Raw genomic sequence first — 6,000 nt, 5'->3', positions numbered from 1 at the left:
CTCGAGAATATACCCCAGGTTCCCGCTGCAACTCGAGAAAAACCATGAGACTTCCCCCTCGCCGTGAGATGAGGCCCGATTCCCCTGCACGGCATGCCGAGCAATTCCGTGTTGCACATCAAACATGAAAGGAGCCTTGATTTCCTTGATGCCACTCCAGAGAAACCCCAAGAACACTGTTTCAAGGCTAGAGGGATCCTGAGGTCCCTGTAGCAACACGAAAGAGCTCCGTGGACCACAAATCAACTCGAGATGAGAGGTTAGTCCCTGGCTTCGACTCCAGAGGAATACCACCTTACCACAAGCACCTCAAGAGGAGGCTTCTCTCAGCTCTAGGTATGTGAGAGGGACCCTGAGTTTGCGGCCTCAAGTGGAATGGACTCCGCGATGCCCTGGCTCGAAATAAGGTTGGATATCCCTGCAGTGACTTGAATGCAGGCTCGTCTTGCATCTCCCAAGACGAAAGGATGTCTGAATCCCCTGTGGAGACCACAGAGAAAGACCTAGTTCCCCACCTAATCGCGACCGGAGGCCTCACATACTTTGAAAACTCCAGAGGTACACGGAGATCAGTGCCTCCAGAGGAGACGATGCCTGACTGCTCGTAAAACTTGATAGGAGTCACAGGATTCCTGTGGCACGTGGAAAGGGACCCTTGGTCTCCCGCCTCAGCTGGAGAGGCGTCCCAATTACCCTGCCAAGCCTCGAGGATAATCCCGAGTTGTTCCTCGCAACTAGCCAGGAGTCTGACGGCGCTGAACAAACACGTGGGTCGAAGGGCCATGCCCGTCGTAACTCGAGAATATACCCCAGGTTCCCATCGCAACTCGAGAAAAACCATTAGACTTCCCCCTCTCCGCAAAATGAGGCCCGATACACTGCACTGCGTGCAGAGCAATTCCGTGTTGCACATCACACATGAAAGGAGCCTTGATTTCCTTGATGGCACTCCAGAGAAACCCCAAGAACACTGTTTCAAGGCTAGAGGGATACTGAGGTCACTGTAGCAACACGAAAGAGCTCCGTGGACCAAAAATCAACTCGAGATGAGAGGTTAGTCCCTGGCTTCGACTCCAGAGGAATACCACCTTACCACAAGCACCTCAAGAGGAGGCTTCTCTCAGCTCTAGGTATGTGAGAGGGACCCTGATTATGCGGCCTCAAGTGGAATGGACACTGAGATGCCCTGACTCGAAATCAGGCCGGATATCCCTGCAGTGACTTGAATGCAGGCTCGTCTTGCATCTCCCAAGATGAAAGGAGGTCTGAATCCCCTGTGGAGACCACAGAGAAAGACCTAGTTCCCCACGTCATCGCGACCGGAGGCCTCACATCCTTTGAAAACTCCAGAGGTACGCGGAGATCAGTGCCTCCAAAGGAGACGATGCCTGTCTCCTCGTGAAACTTGATAGGAGTCCCAGGATTCCTGTGGCACCTGGAAAGGGACCCTTGGTCTCCTGCCTCAGCTGGAGAGGCGTCCCAATTGCCCTGCCAAGACTCGAGGAGAATCCCGAGTTGTCCCTCTTAACTAGGCAGGAGTCTGACGTCGCTGAACAAACACGTGGGTGGAAGGGCCATCCCAGTCGTAACTCGAGAATATACACCAGGTTCCCGCCGCAACTCGAGAGAAACCATGAGACTTCCCCCTCGCCGCAAAATGAGGCCCGATACCCTGCACTGCGTGCAGAGCAATTCCGTGTTGCACATCACACATGAAAGGAGCCTTGATTTCCTTGATGGCACTCCAGAGAATCCCCAAGAACACTGTTTCAAGGCTAGAGGGATCCTGAGGTCACTGTAGCAACACGAAAGAGCTCCGTGGACCAATAGTCAACTCGAGATGAGAGGTTAGTCCCTGGCTTCGAATCCAGGGGAATACCACCTTACAACAAGCACCTCAAGAGGAGGCTTCTCTCAGCTCTAGGTATGTGAGAGGGACCCTGAGTTTGCGGCCTCAAGTGGAATGGAAACCGCTATGCCCTGACTCGAAATAAGGCCGGATATCCCTGCAGTGACTTGAATGCAGGCTCGTCTTGCATCTCCCAAGACGAAAGGATGTCTGAATCCCCTGTGGAGACCACAGAGAAAGACCTAGTTCCCCACCTCATCGCGACCGGAGGCCTCACATCCTTTGAAAACTCCAGAGGTACTCGGAGATCAGTGCCTCCAAAGGAGACGATGCCTGACTCCTCGTGAAACTTGATAGGAGTCCCAGGATTCCTGTGGCACGTGGAAAGGGACCCTTGTTCTCCCGCCTCAGCTGGAGAGGCGTCCCAATTGCCCTGCCAAGCCTCGAGGAGAATCCCGAGTTGTCCCTCGCAACTAGGCAGGAGTCCTGACGTCGCTGAACAAACACGTGGGTGGAAGGGCCATCCCCGTCGTAACTCGAGAATATACCCCAGGTTCCCGCTGCAACTCGAGAAAAACCATGAGACTTCCCCCTCGCCGTGAGATGAGGCCCGATTCCCCTGCACGGCATGCCGAGCAATTCCGTGTTGCACATCAAACATGAAAGGAGCCTTGATTTCCTTGATGCCACTCCAGAGAAACCCCAAGAACACTGTTTCAAGGCTAGAGGGATCCTGAGGTCCCTGTAGCAACACGAAAGAGCTCCGTGGACCACAAATCAACTCGAGATGAGAGGTTAGTCCCTGGCTTCGACTCCAGAGGAATACCACCTTACCACAAGCACCTCAAGAGGAGGCTTCTCTCAGCTCTAGGTATGTGAGAGGGACCCTGAGTTTGCGGCCTCAAGTGGAATGGACTCCGCGATGCCCTGGCTCGAAATAAGGTTGGATATCCCTGCAGTGACTTGAATGCAGGCTCGTCTTGCATCTCCCAAGACGAAAGGATGTCTGAATCCCCTGTGGAGACCACAGAGAAAGACCTAGTTCCCCACCTAATCGCGACCGGAGGCCTCACATACTTTGAAAACTCCAGAGGTACACGGAGATCAGTGCCTCCAGAGGAGACGATGCCTGACTGCTCGTGAAACTTGATAGGAGTCACAGGATTCCTGTGGCACGTGGAAAGGGACCCTTGGTCTCCCGCCTCAGCTGGAGAGGCGTCCCAATTACCCTGCCAAGCCTCGAGGATAATCCCGAGTTGTTCCTCGCAACTAGCCAGGAGTCTGACGGCGCTGAACAAACACGTGGGTCGAAGGGCCATGCCCGTCGTAACTCGAGAATATACCCCAGGTTCCCATCGCAACTCGAGAAAAACCATTAGACTTCCCCCTCTCCGCAAAATGAGGCCCGATACACTGCACTGCGTGCAGAGCAATTCCGTGTTGCACATCACACATGAAAGGAGCCTTGATTTCCTTGATGGCACTCCAGAGAAACCCCAAGAACACTGTTTCAAGGCTAGAGGGATACTGAGGTCACTGTAGCAACACGAAAGAGCTCCGTGGACCAAAAATCAACTCGAGATGAGAGGTTAGTCCCTGGCTTCGACTCCAGAGGAATACCACCTTACCACAAGCACCTCAAGAGGAGGCTTCTCTCAGCTCTAGGTATGTGAGAGGGACCCTGATTATGCGGCCTCAAGTGGAATGGACACTGAGATGCCCTGACTCGAAATCAGGCCGGATATCCCTGCAGTGACTTGAATGCAGGCTCGTCTTGCATCTCCCAAGATGAAAGGAGGTCTGAATCCCCTGTGGAGACCACAGAGAAAGACCTAGTTCCCCACGTCATCGCGACCGGAGGCCTCACATCCTTTGAAAACTCCAGAGGTACGCGGAGATCAGTGCCTCCAAAGGAGACGATGCCTGTCTCCTCGTGAAACTTGATAGGAGTCCCAGGATTCCTGTGGCACCTGGAAAGGGACCCTTGGTCTCCTGCCTCAGCTGGAGAGGCGTCCCAATTGCCCTGCCAAGACTCGAGGAGAATCCCGAGTTGTCCCTCTTAACTAGGCAGGAGTCTGACGTCGCTGAACAAACACGTGGGTGGAAGGGCCATCCCAGTCGTAACTCGAGAATATACACCAGGTTCCCGCCGCAACTCGAGAGAAACCATGAGACTTCCCCCTCGCCGCAAAATGAGGCCCGATACCCTGCACTGCGTGCAGAGCAATTCCGTGTTGCACATCACACATGAAAGGAGCCTTGATTTCCTTGATGGCACTCCAGAGAATCCCCAAGAACACTGTTTCAAGGCTAGAGGGATCCTGAGGTCACTGTAGCAACACGAAAGAGCTCCGTGGACCAATAGTCAACTCGAGATGAGAGGTTAGTCCCTGGCTTCGAATCCAGGGGAATACCACCTTACAACAAGCACCTCAAGAGGAGGCTTCTCTCAGCTCTAGGTATGTGAGAGGGACCCTGAGTTTGCGGCCTCAAGTGGAATGGAAACCGCTATGCCCTGACTCGAAATAAGGCCGGATATCCCTGCAGTGACTTGAATGCAGGCTCGTCTTGCATCTCCCAAGACGAAAGGATGTCTGAATCCCCTGTGGAGACCACAGAGAAAGACCTAGTTCCCCACCTCATCGCGACCGGAGGCCTCACATCCTTTGAAAACTCCAGAGGTACTCGGAGATCAGTGCCTCCAAAGGAGACGATGCCTGACTCCTCGTGAAACTTGATAGGAGTCCCAGGATTCCTGTGGCACGTGGAAAGGGACCCTTGTTCTCCCGCCTCAGCTGGAGAGGCGTCCCAATTGCCCTGCCAAGCCTCGAGGAGAATCCCGAGTTGTCCCTCGCAACTAGGCAGGAGTCCTGACTTCGCTGAACAAACACGTGGGTGGAAGGGCCATCCCCGTCGTAACTCGAGAATATACCCCAGGTTCCCGCTGCAACTCGAGAAAAACCATGAGACTTCCCCCTCGCCGCGAGATGAGGCCCGATTCCCCTGCACGGCATGCCGAGCAATTCCGTGTTGCACATCAAACATGAAAGGAGCCTTGATTTCCTTGATGCCACTCCAGAGAAACCCCAAGAACACTGTTTCAAGGCTAGAGGGATCCTGAGGTCACTGTAGCAACACAAAAGAGCTCCGTGGACCACAAATCAACTCGAGATGAGAGGTTAGTCCCTGGCTTCGACTCCAGAGGAATACCACCTTACCACAAGCACCTCAAGAGGAGGCTTCTCTCAGCTCTAGGTATGTGAGAGGGACCCTGAGTTTGCGGCCTCAAGTGGAATGGACTCCGCGATGCCCTGGCTCGAAATAAGGTTGGATATCCCTGCAGTGACTTGAATGCAGGCTCGTCTTGCATCTCCCAAGACGAAAGGATGTCTGAATCCCCTGTGGAGACCACAGAGAAAGACCTAGTTCCCCACCTCATCGCGACCGGAGGCCTCACATACTTTGAAAACTCCAGAGGTACACGGAGATCAGTGCCTCCAGAGGAGACGATGCCTGACTGCTCGTGAAACTTGATAGGAGTCACAGGATTCCTGTGGCACGTGGAAAGGGACCCTTGGTCTCCCGCCTCAGCTGGAGAGGCGTCCCAATTACCCTGCCAAGCCTCGAGGATAATCCCGAGTTGTTCCTCGCAACTAGCCAGGAGTCTGACGGCGCTGAACAAACACGTGGGTGAAAGGGCCATGCCCGTCGTAACTCGAGAATATACCCCAGGTTCCCATCGCAACTCGAGAAAAACCATTAGACTTCCCCCTCTCCGCAAAATGAGGCCCGATACACTGCACTGCGTGCAGAGCAATTCCGTGTTGCACATCACACATGAAAGGAGCCTTGATTTCCTTGATGGCACTCCAGAGAAACCCCAAGAACACTGTTTCAAGGCTAGAGGGATACTGAGGTCACTGTAGCAACACGAAACAGCTCCGTGGACCAAAAATCAACTCGAGATGAGAGGTTAGTCCCTGGCTTCGACTCCAGAGGAATACCACCTTACCACAAGCACCTCAAGAGGAGGCTTCTCTCAGCTCTAGGTATGTGAGAGGGACCCTGATTATGCGGCCTCAAGTGGAATGGACACTGCGATGCCATGACTCGAAATCAGGCCGGATATCCCTGCAGTGACTTGAATGCAG

This window comes from Cervus elaphus, unplaced genomic scaffold (genome assembly GCF_910594005.1).
Source record: "Cervus elaphus unplaced genomic scaffold, mCerEla1.1, whole genome shotgun sequence".
NCBI classification, from domain to species: Eukaryota; Metazoa; Chordata; class Mammalia; order Artiodactyla; family Cervidae; genus Cervus; species Cervus elaphus.
The sequence above is the reverse complement of the archived record's forward strand: the minus strand, read 5'-3'. Positions refer to the sequence as shown.